The sequence below is a fragment of the Scyliorhinus torazame genome, chromosome 1 (genome assembly GCF_047496885.1).
Source record: "Scyliorhinus torazame isolate Kashiwa2021f chromosome 1, sScyTor2.1, whole genome shotgun sequence".
NCBI lineage: Eukaryota > Metazoa > Chordata > Chondrichthyes > Carcharhiniformes > Scyliorhinidae > Scyliorhinus > Scyliorhinus torazame.
Window position 1 is genome coordinate 31,540,001 of NC_092707.1, and position 24,247 is coordinate 31,564,247.

The following is a 24,247-nucleotide window of genomic DNA, read 5'->3' on the forward strand; positions in this document are numbered from 1 at the left end:
ATGCCCCTACTCTCATTGGTATAGAGTGACCCCGTACTAGGACTGCATCAATGGAGATCGAAAGTGATCTGGCTCAGTATCAAGGATCCCTATGATCCATTGCCATCCCCTGGCTAGACTCATACATGTCACTTGAGACAGGGATGTCCAAACAGACCATGGGCTGGGTTCTCCGTTTTTGGGGCTATATCCCCATGCTGTCGGGAAAATTGTGGTCTTTTATGCCAGAAAAACTGGTGTCAAAAGGTCACAGATTCCCCGCTTTGCTGGGGACTAGCAGGCAGCTGTTGTGGAGCTCGCAGCTCTAGCTGCCAATACGGCCCCCAGCACTTCCGGGTCAGAGGCCGTGCATGCGCACGGCGGCGGCCTCCAGCGGCCTCTCCGTGTTCCATGGCAGACTCAGCCCGTGGACCTGGACCGGCAAAATAGTGCCCCGCATCGGCCGCTCGCGCGCCCCGGACCGTCCGCACACATTTTGCCCCCTCCCAAACGAAGCCACCCCTGCCCGCAGATCAGCCCTCCCCCGACTGTGGTGGCCCTGGGGCCACGCGAGGATCACGGACGGTGGGACCATGTTAGAACCACGGCGTCAGGAATTCAGCCGGTCGGCAATGGAGCATTGCGGGGCGGGCCTGAGGCAATGACCTGAGGCGGTGGATACTCAGCGCTGCATACTCCATGAGTATGCCGATTTTTTTTGGGGGGGGGGGGGGGCGGCAAAGAATTGCGAAACCGGAGCCGATTTTGTGCGCGAAAACTGATTCTCCGCCCTGTTGCCGAACGCGATTTTGCCATCGGGGGGCAGAGAAACAGAGAATACAGCTCCTGATGTCTCCTTTGTCTATTTGGCTAATTCCTCCTCTTCACGCTTTACGAGGAGTGAGATTGATGTACCTTCAATTACCACGAGACGAGAATGGTGGAACAATCGAGGCTTTATTGAGCAAGATGTTGTGCCTCCTGTAGCTGGAACCAGAATGGCTGCAGCGCAGGAGAGCACACACTTTTATACGCCGCCTGCTGGGCGGAGCCAGCAGGCAGGGATTTACCATCGTACCTCTAATATACGGGCAGTGCCGTAATACATATAATATACCACTAGTGGTGTTCACCACAGAGATTGTATGAGGATGAACAGTGAGATGGATCATGAGTCCTTGTGCAGATGGATTTCTCTTCAAACAATGTGCCAATAGGTTCAGCTTTACCATAAATCTCACTCCAACAGCGCTTGCCTCTGGCAGCTGAAAGGTTGACCTATTCAGTATAATACAAGCAAACTCTGAGCAGCTATTAAACTCAAAAAATATACATTTGGCACAAGTTGTGAGTTGGAAAATGTTTTCTACTTGTTCAGAGCTGGGGAGGATGGTATCCCTCGCTTGGCTGGTTTTCAACACGTTTCTGAGCACTCCCAGCAGGCAACTTAAAGCTGCCTCTAATTAGTCAATTTATAGAGATCTGAAATTGAACATGAATGGATAGACTCTCACCTTGATTAACTCCTTTGACTAAACAAAAAGCACCATATAAATGTCTGATTAAGAACAGGATTGAAGATTACGAAAGGTGCGTCAGCACAGGCTCTGTGAAATTCTAGTCCCCTGTTGGGCCATGCAAACTGTGGAAGAATGCAACTGGTCAGACTGAATGCGGCAGATTGGAATGTGAGACTTGTTTCCTGGGGTTTCACAAGATCAATCAGGAGGGTCAGTGAAAAATCTTACCAAGGTTTTTTCTTTAAATCTGTGGCGATTCACCTCACAGGAAATTAATAAATTGTGTAGACACTTAAAGCCCCAAATTTCCTGGGATTGAAGAGAGCAAAATCCCAATTTCTACCCGGAGACAGCCCGGAATTTGGAGTTTAATTCCGCAAATCCTGCTTCATTCAAAGCAGCCCTTTAAATCACAGTCAGAGGGATCTCCCGTAAACCCCACCTTCCCATTTCAAAGGGGCAAAGCAAACGGGAGTTCATGAGATTCACCAGGAAATTTCTCCCTTTGTAAGGCCCCAGTGGGAGCCGGGCCAGAAAAAAGTCTGCCGCTTGGCCTTTTGCCAATGAAGTCTCCAAGCCATCACTGGAATAAGGTGGTCAACTCTGGAGGGGCTGACCCTTCACCCATGGCAGACTGCTTCCAATAGAGGCCAAAAATATATATAATTCAGGCCTCTGGGTGATCTCAGGTGGAGCAGATTAGGTGGGCTGTTTAGCACAGGGCTAAATCGCTGGCTTTGAAAGCAAACCAAGGCAGGCCAACAGCACGGTTCAATTCCTGTAACAGCCTCCCTGAACAGGTGCCGGAATGTGGCGACTAGGGGCTTTTCACAGTAACTTCATTGAAGCCTACTTGTGACAATAAGCGATTGTCATTTCATTAATTTCATTACAGATTAGGTCAGACCAGGGTAGGCACTGCTAATTTAGTCTTTGCAGATGTAGCTGTTGTCGGGCTATGTAAGTGACCCATCTCCAAACTTTGGGACAGAATGTTTAGACTGGAACCTGAGGACAATTGGGGGCTTCTTTCTGTTACATGTATAGGAGTGGAGCAGACGTCTTGGAGGTTTTGGCGGTTATGACAATGCAAACTGAATGAGGTAAATGAAAGGGATGTGTTTTGATGGACAGAGTGACCTTTTCTGGTTCCATACATTTTGTCATTAAGAAAATGATTTGGTCTCAGGATGTGTTGGTGGGGGGGGGGGGGGCATTGAGCTGTGTTAGAGCATAGAACATACAGTGCAGAAGGAGGCCATTCAGCCCATCGAGTCTTCACCGACCCACTTAAGCCCTCACTTCCACCCTATCCCCGTAACCCAATAACCCCTCCTAACCTTTTTGGTCACTAAGGGCAATTTATCATGGCCAATCCACCTAACCTACACACCTTTGGACTGTGGGAGGAAACTGGAGCACCCAGAGGAAAGCCACACAGACACGGGGAGAACGTGCAGACTCCGCACAGACAGTGACCCAGCGGGGAATCGAACCTGGGATCCTGGCGCTGTGAAGCCACAGTGCTATCCACTTGTGCTACCGTGTTGCTTTTTATACTTTGAGATGGACATCATCTACAGGATGGATGGAAAACCTTTCAACCTCAACCGGTTGAAATCCTAGAAGAAAACAACACTGACATCGCCCAAGGCACTTCAGTGGTATACGGGTGACATCGACATCTCTATGTGCAGGGTAGGTGATCTATGTGCAGGGTAGGTGAATTGACCACACTAAATTGCCGCTCAATTGGAAAAAGAGAATTGGTATGCTAAATTTATAGAAAAAAAAGAGCAGTACGGTAGCAGAGTGGTTAGCACTGTGTCTTCACAGCGCCAGGATCCCAGGTTCGATTCCCGGCTTGGTCACTGTCTGTGCGGAGTCTGCACGTTCTCCCCGTGTCTGCATGGGTTTCCTCCGGGTGCTCCGGTTTCCTCCCACAGTCCAAAGACATGCAGGTTAGGTGGATTGGCCATGCTAGATTGCCCTTAGTGACTAAAGGGGTTGGGGGGGGGGGGGTTGTTGGGTTGTGGGGATGGGGTGGAGGTGGGGGCTTGGGTGGGGTCGGTGCAGACTCGATGGGCTGGGTGGCCTCCTTCTGCACTGTATGTTCTATGTTCTATCTCCACTCTCTCTCAGAAGAGAATCTCCAAACTATGCTTGACACCCTCACGGAAGTATACCGAAGAATTGTTCTCAGCCTCAACCTCAAGAAGACACAAGTCCTTTGCCAACCTGACCTAGAGCAAGACCCAGTCTCTCCCTCCACCAAGATCAACACGGAAGACCTACCAAATGTAGAACATTTCCCCACCTGGGGAGTCACCTCTCCTCCAAGGCTGACATTTGTGCAGAGATCCAACATCGTATCCAATCCACGAGCGCCTCCTTCGGACGCCTAAGTATGAGAGTCTGTGACGGCCATAACATCCATGCCGACACCAAGATCCTCGTGTACAAGGTGGTCATCCTTCCAACTATTCTATACAGCTCAGAAACGCGGACTACGTACAGACGCCACCTCACGGCCCTGGATATGTATCATTGGCGATGCCTGAGACAGATTCTCCGCATCAGCTAGGAGGACAGACAAACTAATAACAGTGTACTTGAAAGAGCCAAGTGCATCAGCATCGAGGCCGTGATCATCCAAAATCAACTCCGCTGGGTTAGCCGTGCGCTTAGGATATCAGAGCCCCGACTGTAAATCATCTTTGCCCAGCTCAAGGAAGGCTTCCAAACAAGAGGACAAAGGAAGCGCTTCAAAGACCCCTTGAAGGCTTACCTCAAGAAACATTGACATCAAGGCCTAGGAGACCCTTTATCAGAAGAGACCTAGTTGGAGGAACCTCCTGATTGAAGGGACATAATCCTTTGAGGACACCCAATGGTAATAGGAGGCCTGGAAAAGGAGCCTGAGAAAGGAATACCAGTGATCGCGAATCCAAGGAACGATCCCACCTGACTGAAACACCTGCCAAGTGTGCAGTTGTAGATACGGCTTTAGGATACGGTTCATCAGCCACGCAAGAACCCACAGAATTCATGACCAGTAACACGGAGTTTCTTAGGTGGACAATCATACTCGTTAGCGAGTAATCACCAGAGAAGAAGATTTTGGGGTACGAAGACAAAGGGCTGGAGGACAGGATAGGTGGACTGGGGCAGGAACAGAGGTGGGTGATGCGATGGGGATGGAAGTTGACATTGGGTTGCAAACAGAGCTCAGGATAGAATAGAGCAGTGAATGGTCTGGTTCAATCTGAGGCTATGGCCATTGAGGGGATTCAACTCAATGACAGGGATTATGGGAGGAAAATACATTCAGGCAGAAATGAAAGATTGGATCCATCAGCAAACAAAAACAGAAAAAAATCCACCGTGTCTGCCACTAGAATGTGAGGCTAAAATCATTAAATTCCGCTGTTTTGCCATCCGAGATCAAGAGAAGAATGTGTTTGGCCTGCATTAGAAATAGGGATGAAATGCTGCTGAACTTCAACATCCCAGCAATCAAGATTGGTTAAAAAACAAAACTGTACTTGTGAAAAGAGCTAGCCACGAGAAGATACAGTTCACAGTGATTCTATCTTGCATGGCGGTTGGCATAAAGATAAAACTGGGCGTGATATTCAAACGCAAAGCTCTCCCCAAAGAGAAGTTTCAGATAAGCATCGTTGTCCATCTTCTTTTCTTTCTTTTTAAAATATTTTCATTGGCATTTTCCAATTTTAACAGATTGACAAGTTGACATATAAAGCATATAATAGTTACAGAATATGATGTTTCTTATGTACAATTTTACACACGCCCCTTCTATCAGCCTCCCCCCCCCCCCTGCTCCTCCTCCTCCCCCATTGATATTCTGGCTCCCTCCTGACACCACCTTTCAACCTGGGTGTTGTATTGTGATACTTTTTTCCTTCCTTATGCAATTCCTGCTGTTATCCTTGTGGGTTCGCTGGGGGGGCGGCTCTCTGCCCTCTCCCCTACACCCCCTTCCTCCATGTCTCGCCCTGAAACTTCCCTGGGATCCTTTCTTGCCCCCCCCACCCTTGTTCCTCTCTGTTTTGTGCACTCTTGTCTGCCCTCATCGGTCCCTCCTCCCCACTTTCTTCCTAATCTCTATTGGTTCTGAACAGGTCTTGGAACAAGCTGATCAATGGCCCCCATGCTTTGTGGAAGCCCTCGTCCCACCCTCAGATGGTGTATTTGATCTTCTCCAGGTGGTGAAATTCCGACAGGTCTGCCAGCCCTTCTGCAACTTTGGGTAGTACTACTGATGGCCAGCCGAGCAGGATTCTCCGGCGGGCGATTATGGAAGCAAAAGCCAGGGCAGTGGTCCTCGTCCCCATATGTAGTTATGGCTGACCGGAAACCCTGAAGACTACCACTTTCGGGCACAGCTCCACCCTCCCCACAACCTTGGACATCGCCTCAAAGAAGACTGTCCAGAACCCGACATTGTTGTCCATCTTCATGTGAAAGGCTGGATGGGTGAAGGCAAGAAAAGGATCAAAGAAAGCTGGAGCTTGAAACCAGGAGGACTGGGCAAAGGATAAAGTTTGCTCACCTGGGTCATGCTCAAGTCCCACCTTGTCGAAAACATAGCCCGTGATGTGAGATCAACCATCACTGAGGTGTCAGTGCTCCCGGCAGTCGCTACAAGTTTTGTTCAGCTTCTGGGCGTGTGCATAAATACATTTCTGGAGGTCAATATCCGAAAGGTGAGGAGCAACTGGACTTTGGAAGGCAAAAAAACATTCACTGAAATGGAAACCTGCGAGCACACTCTCTGGCAATATTGTGTTAATGGCTCATAGACATGTGGGATCAACTTGATCCCAATACTGTCAAAAAAATCATTTCTAAAATATGGAATATTGAATGTACTCAACGGTACCGAGGACAATTCATTGTGGAATGATGATGCAAAAGTTATCAGTCCTACCAGTAATGATGCTGATGATGCTGAAGATGAATCCATATGGTGATGTTATGGTGAGGCTAATGGGACAAATTGTTCAATGATTCAGACAGTGATAAAAGTGATATTAAAGGAATTCAGTGGGAAATGTTGGTGTTAATTTATTATGGTCTATATTTATATGGTGTTGGATGAAACATATTAGTTTGTAATGTTGTAAAATAAATGTTCGAGAATCAATGTAATTAATTACGTTCTCTCTCCTTAGCTGCTGAGGTTTTCAAGCTTTCTGTTTTTTGCTCTGAATTTTTCAGTGTTGTTTGTTTTTACTTTGTTCCATTGTGACCGTCCTTTTGGGCGCAAAACAAGCAAGCATAGCAAAGTGGGCCACACGGCATTTGGCCTAAAAAATGTTCTCAGTAATTCATCTTTCACGAGACCAAGTCCCCCATTTCTCTCGGGGGGGGGGCTGAAAGCAAAATACTGCAGATGCTGGAAATCTGAACTAGAAACAGAAGGTGCTGGATAAACTCCTGCAGGCCTGGCAGCATCTGTGGGGAGAGAAACTGAGTTCACGTTTCAGATCTAAATCTGAAACCAATTCTGGAGCAGGATCATTTAGATCCCAGATTTTAACTCTGTTTCTCTCTCCACAGATGCTGCCAGGCCTGCTGGAGTTTATCCCGCGTTTTCTGTTTCTATTTCTCTCGGGGGATTATCCCGTAGATTATTTTTATTGTTCATTGATTCGTGGGATGTGGGGGTCACTGGCTGGGCCAGCATTTGTTGGCATTCCCAATTGTCACTGAATGGCTTGCTCACCCATTTAAGTGGGCATTTAGGAGTCAAACACATTGCTGCAAAGTCACATGTAGGCCAGACCAGGTAAGGACGGCAGATTTCCTTCTCGAAAGTGCATTTGTGAACCAGATGGGTTTTTACAACAATCATGGTCATCATCAGACTTTTGATTTTTATTGAATTCAAATTACGCCATCTGCTGTGGCAGGATTCGAACCGAGGTTCCCAGAGCATTACCCTGGGTGTCTGGATTACTAATCCATCATCAGTACCCCTACACCACTGCCTCCATATGAACCCACTGAAATATTGGGTTGGATTCTCCGGTCCCCGTCGCCTGTATCTCGGCAGCCTGCCATTCGTTAGCAGTGGGATTCTGTCCCGCCGCTTGTCAATGGGATTTCCCATTGAAGCCCATGGGTGGTGGTGCACTGCCTGCAGGAACAGAGATTCCCAATGGCCGGAGAATTCCAGCTATTGTTTCCGTATACCAATTTTGAATTTTTTTCAATGGAACGCAACTCAGCCGAACGAAGCAGCAAAGATGAGGTTACAGTAAATCCCGGAGCGCAGGAGAAAGAATGGATTCCAGCTCAGGAGAGAGTTGATTCTGTCCAGGCCCAACATACCATCCGAGTAAAGCAGAGAGGCCTCATTAAGGATTTTGATTGATGATCATGTGCTGCCAGCAAATGAGTGATCATTTCCTATTGAGCGTGTGATCCCAAGCTATCACAATGATAAACTCTAAAGAACTCAGGATTGTCGCATTTGAATGAATCCAGATGTGGAACATGGAAGCACAATGTAATGGATCCATGGCAAGGCAAGCTTTGAGATACAAATCTCATGACTGGACAATTCACCGGTGAGTTAGCAGGTCAGCAGCGTGAGTTAGATATAAAATAAAGGGCAGCACGGTAGCACAAGTGGATAGTACTGTGGCTTCACAGCGCCAGGATCCCAGGTTCAATTCTCCGCTGGGTCACTGTCTGTGCGGAGTCTGCACGTTCTCCCCTTGTCTGCGTGGGTTTCCTCCGGGTGCTCCGGTTTCCTCCCACAATCCAAAGATGTGCAGGTTAGGTGGATTGGCCATGCTAAATTGCGCTTCGTGTCCAAAAAGGTGAGGAGGGGTTATTGGGTTATGGGGATAGGGTGGAAGTGAGGCCTTAAGTGGGTCGGTGCAGACTCGATGGGCAGAATGGCCTCCTTCTGCACTGTATGTTCTATGTTCAAAGACCATTTAGGTATTGAAACAATTAAGATTTCAATATAAATGTTCAGCTATGTTTTTGATTGTTTAATAACCTCAGTGAAACACCCAGACTCCAGGACACAACTAGAGTAGAAGGGGACAAGGACAGTTGATCAGATGATGCCAAGCCTGAGGATTGTAATGAGAAGGGAGACTGACAGGGGAAAGGAGTTTTGGGAAGAACAAGTTAGGGGCAACTGGAGTGGATGCAGGGAGGAGGAAGAGTTTGTAAAAGGGTGGAATAGAACTGTCCAAAACAGCTTTTGTTTGCAGAGAAGAGGCATGGTTGCTGCATTTGTTTCCCAGTTGCTCACCATGTGAAGTGACTTGACACACACATTATGGATTGGATCCAGTGATGTCAGTGTGAATGGTTTTGTTCCTCCCAGCACCATCTGTTCTCAAGGATGAAATTTCGTCATGAAAGGCAAAAGCATTGCATGCAAACCATATCATTATTTACGATTAAATGTTTGGTGAGAGAGGGCAATACCCACCTGATCCCCATGCCTCCTCTAACCAGTCAGCAGAACTTATGTTACAGCAGCTGTGGTGATTGTCCCTTTAAGGGAAACACAGCAAGGTAAGAGTCGCCGGACAGGGTGACCATGGGGCGGCACGGTGGCACAATGATTAACACCGCTGCCTCACAGCGCCAAGGACCTGGGTTCGATTCCCGGCTCCGTCTGTGCGGAGTTTGCACGCTCTCCCCGTGTCTGTGTGGGTTTCATCTGGGTGCTCCGGTTTCCTCTCAAAGTCCAAAGATGTGCAGGTTAGATGGATTGGCCATAATAAATGCCTGGGTTTACGGGGATGGGGGGGGGGGGGTAGAAATGGGCCTAGCAGAGTGCTTTTTCAGAGGGTCGGTGTAGACGTGATGGGCTAAATGGCTCCTTCTGCACTGAATGGATTCTATGAGACTGGGAGTGGGGAATCACCCCGGGGGAGGAGTTCTCTTAGGCCAGTGGCATTTTCAGAGCTAGCAGCAGACATGTTGCTGCTCCTGTAGATCCTTCTGAATAAAGCCTTTGTTGGTCACTAATGAAGTCTCTGAAAGTGCATCATTACAGTGGTCGTACGTGACTTTCGTTCCATCTTTCATTACCCTCCTTTGGGGGTGGGGGGAGGGCACCTTCCTTTGCCAGGGTGGCTATCATCAAAAGAGCGCTTTTAGGATATGCATGCAGTGGGTAAAAGCACAAACCCACATAACCAACACTGCGCTCCCCAACCTTATATGTTCTCCAACAGGGAGGAGATTTTACACAATCAGTTGGGGGTAGAGATTGTGCATTGGACGTAATTGGCAATTTGCGCGCACATTGCTATTGAGTTTGAGTGAGTTTTCCGTTCAGCTTTCTGCATCTCAACAAACCCACATTATTCATGTACCAATATTTTAGAACGGAACTGCTTTTTGTTCTAAAGGACAAATCACGTGAGATACCCTCAATTACGACTCAGGAGAGGAGTTCGATAATACAAAGGCTTTAATTACCAGAAAACCAGACAGCTGCCGAGAAGTTTGCTCACTGCACGCTGCCTGCTGAACGTAACCCTATATACAGCTTCCTGGGGGAGGAATCCCCCAGGGTTCCAAACCCGGTCTTAAAGGGGCCTACGCATTAAGGGTACATATGTATACAGATATCATTCACCACATCATGGCAACAAATTTAATTTTTGATTAGTTGGATTGAGCAGAAGCAGAGGGGTGGGACGAGGTTTGTGTGAGGCACGGACACCGTGTGCAGAGCTATCAGACTGAATGTTTCTGTGTTGGAAAAACAATGTGATCAAACATATTGCTTGATATATTCGAGAGTGGTATCTTGGTGCAGTTTTATTAATCCACCTGACAATATGTTTAACACCAAAAAAAATCCATTTTTCAGTGAATAACTGAAAATTATTTGATAAATCTCCAGAACCAATGCAGTTTCATTGTCCATAAAATCAGTTTCTTAGCACATTAAATGTCCGAGAAATCAGTGCTCCGAAAGCTGGTGTTTGAAACAAAGCTGTTGGACTTTAACCTGGTGTTGTAAGACTTCGTACTGTGCTCACCCCAGTCCAACGCCGGCATCTCCACATCATAACTTTCACTGGACATAGTTTATGTTTGAAATTCCTCAATCGCTGCTGCTGGTTTGGTCAATTGTTCTGCAAAAATCGGTTTAGAAGTCGCTGCCTTGGCAATATTGTCAGTGAACTTAATCAATTAGCTGGAATAATTAACTCACCGCAATTAGCTAGAATTAGAATGCACGGGAGCCAATGTCTTATTTACATCTCAGGGGCCAGGGCCTGACACAGAACGGAACCACAATAACATTTTAATAAAAATTAAACAAACTACTCAAATTAGACAGGTCTCCCACTGTCCTGCTTTCTCAAATGATGAAGATAAAGGATTATTGTTGGTGGATGTTTTTGTGACTACAAGATTGTTTCCAGTGGGGTTCCACAGGGCTCAGTAATCGGCCCCCTGATTTTTGTGGTAACTATTCATGATTTGAACGAAATGGCGGGGAATGGTCAGGAAGTTTGCAGACAACAAAGAGGTTAGCTGCAAGGTTGATGGAGGATGGCCGGAGGCTGCAGGAAGATACCAATGGACTGGTCAGGAGGACAGAAAAGTGGCAAATGGAATTCAAGCCAGAGAAGTGTGAGGTGATGCATTTGGGAAGGTCGAACAAGGCAAAGGAAAAGACAATAAATGGGAGGCTACCGAGAGGTGTGGAGGAATTGAGAGACCTTGAAGTGAATGTCCGCAGATCCCTGAAGTAGCCGGACAGATCATGAAGGTGGTTAAGAAGGCAAATGGAATCCTTTCCTCTATTAGCTGAGGCACAGGATATAAGAACAGGGAGGTTCTGCTGTAAATATATAAAACATTAGTTAAGCCACAACTTGACTACTGTGTGTAGTTCTGCCTACCTTGTTCCAGAAAAGATGTAATTGCATTAGTGTGACGACTGGAAGACTTGGGAATATTGGATTCTACGTATTGGGCAATTTAAGGGTTAAAAGCCTGGGGTTTGAGTGTGTTTGACTGCAGTGGTCATGTTTTTTTTTAAAAACAATAATTCTGTTTTTCATGGCCTAGGTGCTATTAGCAGCCAGAAGGTGAAATTGACAAAGGAATGTGTTTTTCATTCTAAGCCAATGGACTGTGGTTTGACTGGGAAATTCCCTGGGGAGTTAATGTGCATTGCAGTTTGCAGAGATCATTTGGTTTTCCAGCTTGGAGAGAAGAGGTCATTGCTGGGTTCAGTCAAGGAATGCAGAGAGACATTTTGAAAAGTGTTAGAGAGGCAGTTTCTGGAGAGAGGAGTTGAATTCTGATCTTCCTGACACTGAGTCCACAATTTTTCCGCAGTAAGATAGATTGAGAGCTGTATGTTTCTTTTCTTGTTGTTTAATGGGAAATTGTATAGTAGAGTTTAAGTGGTCATTGAGAGTTGTTCTTTTCAGGTGTGAAGTTAAAAAGTTTAATAATGTATTCATAATAAAGTTTTGTTTTTAAAAATCCCAAATCCCTATTTCTTGCAATCACTCTTGGAGTGAATCATTCTTTCCACTCTGTCTTACAAGTAAAATATTGGGGTTTTGAATCAGTATCCTAGCCATTGTTGGGGTCTGGTCTGGGATCGTAATGATACAGAGTTATGGAGGAGATTTACAAGGATGTTACCAGGACTAGAAAATTGTAGCAATGAGGAAAGGTTGGATCGACTGAGGTAGTTCTCCTTTGAGCAGAGGAGGCTGAGGGGAGATTTGAGTGAGGTGTCAGAAATTGTGAGGGTCATAGAATCAAAGATTTTACAGTGCAGAAGGAGGCCATTTGGCCCATCGAGCCTGCATCAGCTTTTTCAAAGAGCACCCTACTCAAGCCCACGTATCTACCCTATCCCCGTAACTCCCACTTAACCTTTTTAGACACTAAGGGCAATTTAGCATGGCCAACCCACCTAACCCGCACAACTTTGGACTCTGGGAGGAAACCGGAGCACCCGGAGGAAACCCACGCCGACACGAGGAGAACGTGCAGACTCCGCACAGACAGTGACCCAAGCCGGGAATCGAACCTGGGACCCTGGAGCTGTGAAACAACTGTGCTAACCACTATACTACCATGCTGCTCCGGATACAGTGGATGGAAAGGGTCTATTTACCTTAGCAGAGAAGTTAGTGACTCGGGGGCACAGATCTAAAGTGATTGATCAAAAGATTAGAGGGGAGATGAGGGAAAATCTTTTCACCCAGAGGGTTGTGGGGGTTTGGAACTCACTACCTGAAAGGGTAGGGTAGAGGCAAAATACCTCAACTCATTTAAAAGGTGTCTGGATGTTGCACATGAAGTGCCGTAACCTGCAGGGCTACAAGCCAAGTGCTGGAAAGTGAGATTCGGCTAGTGGCTGGTTTTTCAGCTGGAGCAGACACAATGGGCAAAGCAGCCTCTCTCTGTGCCGCTAACTTTCTATGATTCTAAATGGAATTAGCCTTCTTATTTTGCAATGATTTCTTGTTGTTCATAACCAAGACAGTGTCAAAGGGCACCAGCTTATCAGAATATGGGCCATTCACTGCCATTGCAAATCCATTGACTAATTTCACTCCTAAAATTCTGAATTGGTAGCAAGTGGCTGGTGACTTTATTTCAAACAAAGTTCTGGCACTGAAGTAAGGCTGGTTTGGTAGAGAAAAACTGAAGTTACCATTTCCTCCCGCACACAATCCATTGCTCCAGATAATAGCAGTTTATTTTGCTGCCCTACTGTTATCATATGGACCCGACTCAGGGCTACATTGTGCCTGGTGCTTTACTGGGGGATTGATGGGGGTTCAATTATTTGAAAATGCTCATCTAACAACGACTGAATGTATTTGGTCAAACTGTTTATATTTTCTTTCCTAGTAATACAATGGACTGCGATGAAAGGAGATTCCTAGAACCCACAACAAACAGGCCAGAAAGTTCTGTGTATTTCATTCTGGATTTATGTTTTTAAAAAATAGATCAGTATTAACTGCCATGTGAGGCAATCATGTTGTGAAACAAATAGCTGAATTTGTGTATAACTCTCCTTCAGGCATTTTAAACCCAGAGGATTTTATTCGGTGGAAACTTCAGGCACGCAGTGGCAAAACCTGCTGAGTGAGCGACCATTTTGCTGGTCCTCAGCCCCCCCACACCATTCTGCAAGGCTCTTCAGTGACTGTAGCGCCCACTGTGCCTGTAATACAGGCAAAGTGATTTTATTCTCAAAATTGATTTTAATGGGGGGAGGGGGCTGAGTTTTGTCAATTAGCGATTCACCTTTTTAGCAAGGGTCTCAGTACTTCAGGAACTCCTCCATTTTAGGTCCCTTTCGCCAGTTCTGCTCCTGAAGGTGTAGGCTGGATTGTGTTACCTTGGCCAGTCTTCATGTGCGAGCCTACACATTGACTATTGATGGGTGTCTGAACAACAGTGGACGTCAGAGCTTCGGCCTACCCTGGTTGACAACCAACAGATGTCAAGGTGGTTCGGCCCATGAATGGATGACTGGATAACGATCGGGAGAGAGATTATTTAATTTTGGCTCTACAGCTCAGGGGCGCTGAAGTGAACTGTAATGCAATGCATATGCACAGGGGCAATGGGTACTTTTGAACTATTATCCTTGCACAGGGCCCATGGTGAAGTACAGTGCACCTCTCTGTTCATTGTTGGCTAAATGCCTGGTTTATTCCCATAGATTCGAAGCTGTTCTCAAAGCTCCTTCTGTAAAAATCTGATTGATCAGTGACTTGGAACAATGTGCATAATCTGAGTGCAGTTTGCTAGCTGCGGTTTTTCTGATTCAGCTTTTTAATTCCGTCTGTGCTGTCTGCAACTCGCCAAGGGGGAAACAGAAATGGTATCCCCCCCCCACCCCTCTCTCTTTCAGCATTGACTGCTGAAGTGTTGTTCGGAAGGAGAATTGTCAAAACCATTCTTTCCATAGACCACGCACAGCCAAGCCCATTGTGGAATCTAACTCACCCATTTGGGCAGAATATTTTGCATCCCCCGTGTGGCGGGGAGGGGGGGGGGGGGCAGCGGCGGCAGGACCGGAAGACTCCGTCTGTGGCAACAGCTGGAAAATCCCACCCAAAACTCTGAGTGAGCAGACGTTCCCTAAACACTGATAGATGTCTTTAATAATAAAACAAAAAGACCAACAGCTTGAATTGAAGTTTGCATTAATTCCGAACTGGTGTTTCCAGTCTCCAATTGGTGCTGCTGGTCTTTTCAGGCCCAAGCGCCCAAGGGAAAATAGTCATCATCTCCGAGAGAAGGATCTGCATAAACATGACAGGAATTTTGCCATTTATCTCTTTAACTTTGTTCGCCTTCATTGCTTTCTGCTTCTAATGAAGGTCCAGAAAGCCAGTTGGTGAAGGAAGAATCCAGAGCCAGTCTTTGTTTACTTGGAATAGATAGGTTTATTCAGAGTGAAACTTTACAGGTATATTTCTCCTCTCTTCACTCAATCCTTGTATTTGTATCTTTATATGTGCTCAGGTAACCAGTCCAAAACATTCCCTCCAGCTGCCTGTACTTAACTTCAATTGATACAATTTGCCTCTCCTTCCTCAAGTTTGACTTGTGTAATATTTTCCAGTTCTGCAAAAATGTCACTGACCTGACTCTCTGCAAATGCTGACAGACTTGGAGTGTTTCCAGTATTTTCGTTTTTTATTGCCGCGTAAATGCTTCCTGGTTCCTTTAGGGAATCGAGTAATGCCAACCATGGTTAATCCATCCCTGCCTGCTACATCCCACAAGCGACATCACCCCTCCAGGCACAGGCCAGTGTAGTGTTTATTATCTCACCTCCAGAATACCCAATCCCGTTCTCTGTTGCCTAGTGATCCAGTTCCAGTTCGAAGGACTTAATCGAGACAAGTTTTTTCTTATGCTCTCTGTGTCTGTTGTGTCGGGGAGGCAAGGATGATTTGCTAATTTTACATCACCGTGCTCTTGATTCTCTACTCACTCCTACTCCTCTCTCTTAATCTATCGATTTAACTAATCCTCCTTCTTTCCCCTCCCCTGTCACTCTCTATTCCTCCCAGTTTCTCTTCTTTCAGTGTTTTTAATCGGGTAGAGGTACACAATGCTCAATCTCGGAGAAGTGAAATGATCTAACTCCACAGCCAAGCCAGAAGCATTTCCCTCCCTCGCTGACGCCTCAGAAGCGCTGAGTATGGGCAGCCAGTTGTTTGAACACAGCTGGCCGAGGAAACCCGGCTGCACAGACCTTACACTCCTTTCAGTTTGGGGCAAAAAAAAAAGGTGATGTCATGGAACCTTCTGGGGAAGGGGGCCGGGTCTTTGATTTAAACTTTTTGCATCTGTTGATGTACGTTTTCATCCAAATGTCAAAAATATGCGTCTGCGGTTGTTCAGACATTCCTCGTGAGTGTGTGACCGAATGGAAGGGACCCTGGGCTCAGTAACTCACCAAAGCCCCGTTGCTTGTTTAAAGTTGTTGCAGTGAATCGCCCGTCGATCAGGATTTTTTTTTTAGAATTTTTTTATTCGCCACGTTTTCATCAAATAAACAACAAAACAGAAACAAACATAAAAGAACAACCGCAATAACAAACCCCCAGAAACAACGCCTCCCCCTCAATATACAATCCAGTACATTCAATCGTGCATTCCGGGTAAAAGTTAGCATACAGTGAACAATAATAAACCCAACCGCCACCCCCCCCCCCCACAATGTTCAATGGAAACCAATTCTCGAAAGTGCATAATAAACAGTCCACCCTCCTTCATCCCCCTCAGCTCAAATTTCACCTTCTCAAGAGTCAGAAATTCCAGCAGGCCCCCCCGCCACGCCAGGGCACAGGGTGGAGAATCTGACCACCACCCTAACAGGACCCCCCTCCGCCCAATCAGCGAGGCGAAGGCTAAAACATCTGCCCCTGTGTGGTATTATAGGTATTACGGTACCTGAGAGGCTAAAGTACCATTGGTAGAACCTGTATGCTTGCTATTGGCTAGCGTGTACAATAGCCCCGCCCTGATAGGCGGGGTATAAGAACCCGTGCTGTCCCAGCAGCCCTCATTCTGTACCTGAGCTGCTGGGGGAAACATCTAGCTTATTAAAGCCTTCAGTTGGACTACAACCTCGCTTTAGTGGTCATTGATCGTGCATCAATTTAATAAGTTAGTTTTTTAAGAAGAAAGGATGGAGCTCCGAATCAAGCCAGAGTGTCTGCAACTTAGCCCCCACGCGGCGAACTCAGTGGCAATCTTTAAGCACTAGCTGGCGTGCTTTAAAGGGTATCTCGAGACGGCTGAAAACGCACCCACGGGAGAGCAGAAACTGCACGTCCTGCACTCAAGGGTGAGCCCGGAGATTTACACCCTCATCGAGGAAGCGGAAGACTTCGATGCAGCAATCGAGCTGCTAAAAGGACACTATATTCGCCCGGTAAACCAGGTCTACGCCCGGCACCTGCTTGCAACAAGGCGACAAACCCTTGGGGAATCGTTGGAGGAATTCTCCCGTGCACTCCTGGTGCTGGGAAGAAGCTGCGGCTGCCCGCAAGTTTCGGCGAGCGAACACACGGAACTCTTAGTCCGGGACGCTTTCGTGGCAGGTATGCGTTCGTCCCAAATCCGCCAGCGCCTGTTAGAGAAAGGCACTCTGGGTCTCAGGGAGGCACGGGCCCTTGCAGACTCCCTGGATGTGGCTCCAGGAACGCCCGCGCCTACGTTCCTGACCACGCGGCAGCCCTCAGGGCAGCGTGGAACCCCGCAGCGGCTGACCCCGGGACTTCCCCCATTCCTCCACAGGCCTGCGCTGCAAGGAGGCCTGGCAACCCCGAGGGGCACCGCTGCTACTTTTGCGGGCAGGCCAAGCATCCCCGCCAGCGCTGCCCGGCCCGCGCATCCACCTGCAAGGGATGCGGCAAAATGGACCATTTCGTGGGGGTATGTCAGGTCTGAGCGGTGGCCGTGGTCTCCAGCGGTGAATCCGGACCGCCACCACAAACTTCTCCACGGGTCCCGCGCGGCCAGCGGTTGCTGCCACCCCCATATCCCAGGGCCGTGTGCGGACCCTGGGTGCCGCCATCTTGTTCCGCGGACATCACGCTTGAGGTATGGGCGCCGCCATTTTGTGCACCCCTGGCCATGTGCGACCTATGGGAGACGCCATCTTGGATGAACCCCCAGGACCCCAGCTCGGCCGACCACACACTGCCTGAACAGAATTCCCAACTACTGCGATTGGCCTCGGTGACTCTGGATCAGTCTCGACCTCGAACACTCTCAACCGCTACGACGACCGTTTTCATCAATGGGCAAGAGACGACCTGCCTAATTGACTCTGGGAGCACGGAGAGCTTCATACACCCCGACACGGTAAGGCGCTGTTCCCTCCTCATCCACCCTCTTAATCAAAAAATCTCACTGGCCTCCGGTTCCCATTCAGTGGAGATAAAGGGGTTTTGTGTAGCAAACCTCACAGTCCAGGGAAGGGGGTTCAAAAATTTCCGTCTCTACGTCCTTCCCCACCTCTGCGCGGCTACACTCCTGGGTTTAGACTTCTAGTGTAACCTTCAAAGTCTGACCTTCCAATTCGGCGACCCTATTTGGTAGGCCCCTACCACCCCTTACGTCTGCGGCCTCGCGGCCCTTAAGATCGACCCGCCTTCCCTGTTTGCGAATCTCACCCCGGATTGCAAACCCGTCGCCACCAGGAGCAGACGCTACAGTGCCCACGACCGGATCTTTATTAGGTCAGAGGTCCAAAGGCTACTGAGGGAAGGGGTTATTGAAGCCAGTAACAGCCCCTGGACAGCTCAACTAGTGATGGTAAAGACCGGGGAGAAGCATAGGATGGTCATTGACTACAGTCAGATCATCAACAGGTTTACGCAGCTGGATGCGTACCCTCTCCCCCGCATATCCGACCTAGTAAACAGGATCGCGCATTATAAGGTCTTCTCCACGGTGGACCTCAAGTCCGCCTACCACCTGCTCCCCATCCCCGCACTAGTGACCGCAAATACACTGCCTTCGAGGCAGACGGGCAGCTCTATCACTTCTTAAGGGTTCCCTTCGGTGTCACCAACGGGGTCTCGATCTTCCAGCGCGAGATGGACCGAATGGTTGACTGGTACGGTTTACTGGCAACATTCCCGTATCTCGATAATGTCACCATCTGCGGCCACGACCAGCAGGACCACGGGTGAAATTTTCCAGTATCGGCGCGATGTCTGCCGGCCGGCGCCAAAAACGGCGCTAATCAGTCCGGCATCACGCCGCCCCAAAGGTGCGGAAACCTCCGCATCTTGGGGGGCCGAGCCCTAACCTTGAGGGGCTAGGCCCGCGCCGGACTGATTTCCGCCCCGCCAGCTGGCGGAAAAGGCCTTTGGTGCCCCGCCAGCTGGCGCGGAATTTACATCTCTGGGTGGCACATGCGTGGGAGCGTTAGCGGCTGCTCACGGCATCCCCGCGCATGCGCTGTGGAGGGAGTCTCTTCCGCCTCCGCCATGGTAGAGACCGTGGTGAAGACGGAAGGAAAAGAGTGCCCCCACGGCACAGGCCCGCCCGCGGATCGGTGGGCCAAGATCGCAGGCCAGGCCACCATGGGGGCACCCCCCAGGGCCAGATCGCCCCGCGCCCCCCCCCAGGACCCCGGAGACCGCCCGCGCCGCCTTGTCCTGCGGTTTAATCCACGCCGGCGGGACAGGCATTCTAGCAGCGGGACTTCAGCCCATCCAGGCCGGAGAATCGCGGGGGGGGGGGGGCCCGCCAACCAGCGTGGCGCGATTCCTGCCCCCGCCGAATCTCGGGTGCCGGAGAATTCGGCAACCGGCGGGGGCGGGATTCACGCCAGCCCCCGGCGATTCTCCGACCCGGCGGGGGGTCGGAGAATCTCGCCCCACGACACCAACCTCCGAAAATTTCTCCAGACCACTAAAATCCTTAACTTAACATACAATAAGGATAAATGCGTGTTTAGCACCGACCGTCTAGCCATTCTTGGCTACGTAGTACGAAATGGAGTTATAGGTCCCGACCCTGAACGCATGCGCCCCCCTTATGGAGTTCGCCCTCCCTCACTGCTCCAAGGCCCTGAAACGCTGCCTCGGGTTTTTTAGCTACTACGCCCAGTGGGTCCCCAACTATGCGGACAAGGCCCGTCCCCTGATCTAATCCACAGTTTTTCCCCTGTCGATAGAGGCCCGCCAGGCCTTCAGCCGCATCAAAGCAGACATAGCAAAGGCCACGATGCACGCCCTCGACGAGTCCATGCCCTTCCAGGTCGAGAGCGATGCGTCCGACGTAGCTCTGGCGGCCACCCTCAACCAAGCGGGAGACCCGTGGCCTTCTCCCGTACCCTCCATGCTTCCGAAATCCGCCACTCCTCAGTCGAAAAGGAGGCCCAGGCCATAGCAGAAGCTGTGCGACACTGGAGGCATTACCTGGCCGGCAGGGGATTCACTCTCCTCACTGACCAGCGGTCGGTTGTTTTCATGTTCGATAATGCACAGCGGGGCAAGATAAAAAACGACAAGATCTTGCGGTGGAGGATCGAACTCTCCACCTACAACTCCGAGATCTTGTATCGTCCCGGGAAGCTAAACGAGCCTCCAGACGCCCTGTCCCGAGGCACATGTGCCACCGCACAAGTGGACCGCCTCCGATCCCTCCACGAGGACCTCTGCCACCTGGGGGTCACTCGCTTTTTCCATTTCGTCAAGACCCGCAACCTGCCCTACTCCATCGAGGAGGTCAGGACAGTCACCAGGGACTGACAAATCTGCGCGGAGTGCAAACCGCACTTCTATCGGCCAGAGAGAGCGCACCTGATAAACGCTTCCCGTCCCTTTGAACGCCTCAGCATGGACATCAAAGGCCCCCTCCCCTCCACCGACTGCAACACGTACTTCCTGAATGTGATTGACGAGTACTCCCGGTTCCCATTCGCCATCCCCTGCCCCGACATGACCGCCACCACCGTCATCAAGGCCCTCCATAGCATCTTTGCACTGTTCGGGTTTCCCGCTTGCATACACAGTGATAGGGGGTCCTTCTTTATGAGTGATGAACTGCATCAATTCCTGCTCAGCAAGGGCATCGCCTCGAGCAGGACGACCAGTTACAACCCCCGGGGTAACGGACAGGTAGAGAGGGTGAACGGAACAGTCTGGAAGACCGTCCGACTGGCCCTACAGTCCAGGAACCTCCCAGTCTCCCGCTGGCAAGAAGTCCGCCCGGATGCCCTCCACTCCATCCGGTCACTACTTTGTACAACCACCAATCAGACACCTCACGAACGTCTCTTTGTCTTCCCTAGGAAGTCCTCCTCTGGGACCTCGCTCCCGACCTGGCTGGCAGCACCCGGACCCATTCTGCTCCGAAAACACGTGCGGGTGCACAAGTCGGACCCGTTGGTCGAGAGGGTCCCCATCTGCTCCATGCTAACCCCCAGTACGCCTACGTGGCGTATCCTGACGGCCGACAAGACACGGTCTCCCTACGGGATCTGGCGCCCGCCAGAACTCCACGCACATTCCAGCCACCAGTCCCACCCTCCCCTCCACCGTAGAACCTTACAGGAGTTTCGGTCCTTTCCTGCCCCGTCTCGGCCCCCCCCCCCCCCACCCACCAACGCCCCCCGCAGGCACTCCCTTCCCAGGTCAACCGGTTTCTCCACCAGCGCCGTCTAGGGGTGACAAAGCTGCCCATCGAGGGGGCATTTAATAGTCACATGTGTTGTGTTTGGTTATTCGTACTTCATGAAGGAATCTTGTCTGCGACTTGTCCAAACCAGAATCTTTCTTTATTGAGTCTTGTGTGGTAAGATAGCAATCTGATACAGAGCACGTTATCATGGAGTCTGCTAACTACTCTTCTGGAACTTGTACCTCGCACTGACCACTCACATGGAAGACCATAAGACATAGGAGCAGAATTAGGCCACTCGGCCCATCGAGTCTGCTCTGCCATTCAACCATGGCTGATATTTTCTCATCCCCATTCTCCTGCCTTCTCCCCATAACCCCTGATCCCCTTATTGATCAAGAACCTATGTCTTAAAGACTTAATTGTCTTATTACCTTCTCAATCTTCTTCTCAAGGTGGCCAAATGTGTCTTTCCTTATATCAGAGTCACTTGTCACATGGCCTTGGTCTAGAGACCGCATGGTACGTCTGTACCGCCACCTGCTGGTTGGAGGTCACACACCATCCATCTATGATATAGCCCGTAGGTACATCACCACAACATGTAGACCAGAGCAGATTAGATTGGATTGGATTTGTTTATTGTCACGTGTACCGAGGTACAGTGAAAAGTATTTTTCTGCGAGAAGCTCAACAGATCATTAAGTACAATAAAAGAAAAGAAAATACATAATAGGGCAACACAAGGTACACAATGTAACTACATAAGCACTGGCATCGGTAAAGCAGACAGGATGTAGTGTTAATGAGGTCAGTCTATAAGAGGGTCATTTAGCAGTCTGGTGACAGTGGGGAAGAAGCTGTTTTTGAGTCTGTTCGTGCGTGTTCTCAGACTTCTGTATCTCCTGCCCGATGGAAGAAGTTGGAAGAGTGAGTCAGCCGGGGGGGAGGGGTCTTCGATTATGCTGCCCGCTTTCCCCAGGCAGCGGGAGGTGTAGATGGAGTCAATGGATGGGAGGCAGGTTTGTATGATGGACTGGGCGGTGTTCACGACTCTCTGAAGAGTCTTGCGGTCTTGGGCCAAGCAGTTACCATACCAGGCTGCGATGCACGTGAGTAAACTATCGCAGTTTACTCATAGTTGGTCAACTTTAGGCTATTAATTCCAGACTTTTAAATTGAATCCAAATTTCACCATCTGATTGGAAGACAGGTTCCCTGAGCATTACTCTGGGTCTCTGGATTACTGGGTCAGCGACAATGCCACTGCCCCACCACCTGCCCTCATGCACTGACCAATGTGGATAGGTTTGACAGATTTGAGGCTCTGTCTATGCTAGGTCAGTCTGGAGTCACGGGCTTATAGATGAGGAAGGATTCCTGTTGCTGCTCACACTCCACTGAAAGCGGCCTCACCTTTTGAATGATGGATCATTGGCTCAGCTGTGTGTTGCACCTTACAATACCTCAAAATAAATGATCTTTAGGGTCAATGGGCGGCAAGGCGGCACAGTGGTTAGCACTGCTGCCTCACAGTGCCAGGGAACTGGGTTCAATTCCGGCCTTGGGTGACTGTCTGTGTGGAGTTTGCATGTCCTCCCCGTGCGTGCGTGGGTTTCCTCCGGGTGCTCCGGTTTCCTCCCACAGCCCAGAGATGTGCAGGTTAGGTGGATTGGAAATGATAAAAAATTGCCCCTTAGTGTCCAAAAGGTTAGGAGGGGTTATGAGGTTAGAGGGATAGGGTGTGGGGTGGGTGGGGGTGGGGCGGGTGCAGAGGGGGGGGTGCTCTTTCGGAGAGACAGCGCAGACTAGGTGGGCCAAACAGCCTCCTTCTGTACTGTAGGGATTCTATTATATTAAAAGTACAATGGACAGAGTTACTTATTCAAATCAAATTTCCTTCTACACTCATTTGACTTGCACAAGTCAGATATTTATCAAAAATTGGAAGATTTGCCTTCTTGGGGGCCGCAAAACATGGCAAGAATTGGGAAACGCAATTCTCGCCGGCGAGATCGCGTTTCCTGATTTTCCGCCCCCCTCACTGATGACGTATCGTGGTTCCCGCCCACAAAGGGCAAGAACCACATTGGATACATTTTAAGATTATTAACCAACCTCCCTTCCCCCCCCCTCCCCCCCGCACCCCACCACCACATGATCACCCTTCAGTTAATATTCAGTCACGTCCGCGAGGTTTACAACACGTATTAAAAAGGTGTGAATCAATGGCGTGGATGCCCCCCCCCTCCTCCCAGGTGCGCAAAGTTAAGTGTAGCCCATGAGCAGGGCGGGGGGGGGGGGGGGGGGGGGGAGGGGGGGGCGGGAGGGGAGAGAGGAACAATCCCAGGCAGTGCGGGATACTGTGTAGAACCCCTCGGGCTATATGTGTGACATGTGATGATCTTTGTAACTATTGACTGTAATTGTAAACGTAGTGAATAAAATACAATATTGGAAGAAACGGGTTTGCTCTTTATGTAACGTCGTGTTAATTTTATGAATATTTTTGAGAAAAGGTTTATGACTTCGATTGGTGGAAGACGTTCTTCAGTCTGCCCTAAACCTGCTTGTCTTCCCCTGCGAAGAGCCTTCTACGACCCAATGCTGTCGACTGGCACATTCCAAGGTCCGGGACGAACTGCTGTGGGGCACATGGAAGCTTGGGCCAGCTACTGAAGAAGCTCATTGGGGAAAGGCCAATGCCTAAGGCCCTCCCACCATTGGATCCCGAAGATTCGGAAACCCCTCAGACTGAATGTGCGACATGAAATGAATGTTGTAAATCTAACCCGTAATGCTAAGTGTGGAGAGATATCTCGAAGCATCACACATACGATTGAAAGAAACCAAATTATTTTGAATTTTATATATAGTGTTAAGTTTGAACTGCTATGTAATGTACCTTCACAAATTTTACGAATAAACTATATTTTTGGGAAAAAATGATCATTCCAGTCCCACAGCTACATGGTTGATTCTCACATGCCCTCTGAAACAGCCTAGTAATGCTGTAATTTTTTTCAGAAAGGTAGCTCACCATTGCCTTCTCAAGGGCATTAGGGATGGGCAATAAA

General features: G+C 49.1%; 1 long non-coding RNA gene across 2 annotated transcripts in view; it reads left to right on the top strand.

Moving 5' to 3' along the window:
• Nucleotides 1–13,551, top strand: part of LOC140429365 (uncharacterized) — a 75,719-nt gene extending 62,168 nt beyond the window's left edge. For both annotated transcript variants that reach the window (XR_011949059.1, XR_011949060.1), the window contains exon 4: nucleotides 13,407–13,551. This is a non-coding gene — a long non-coding RNA (uncharacterized lncRNA). The remainder of the gene's footprint in view (nucleotides 1–13,406) is intronic.
• The last annotated feature ends 10,696 nt before the right edge of the window (nucleotides 13,552–24,247 follow it).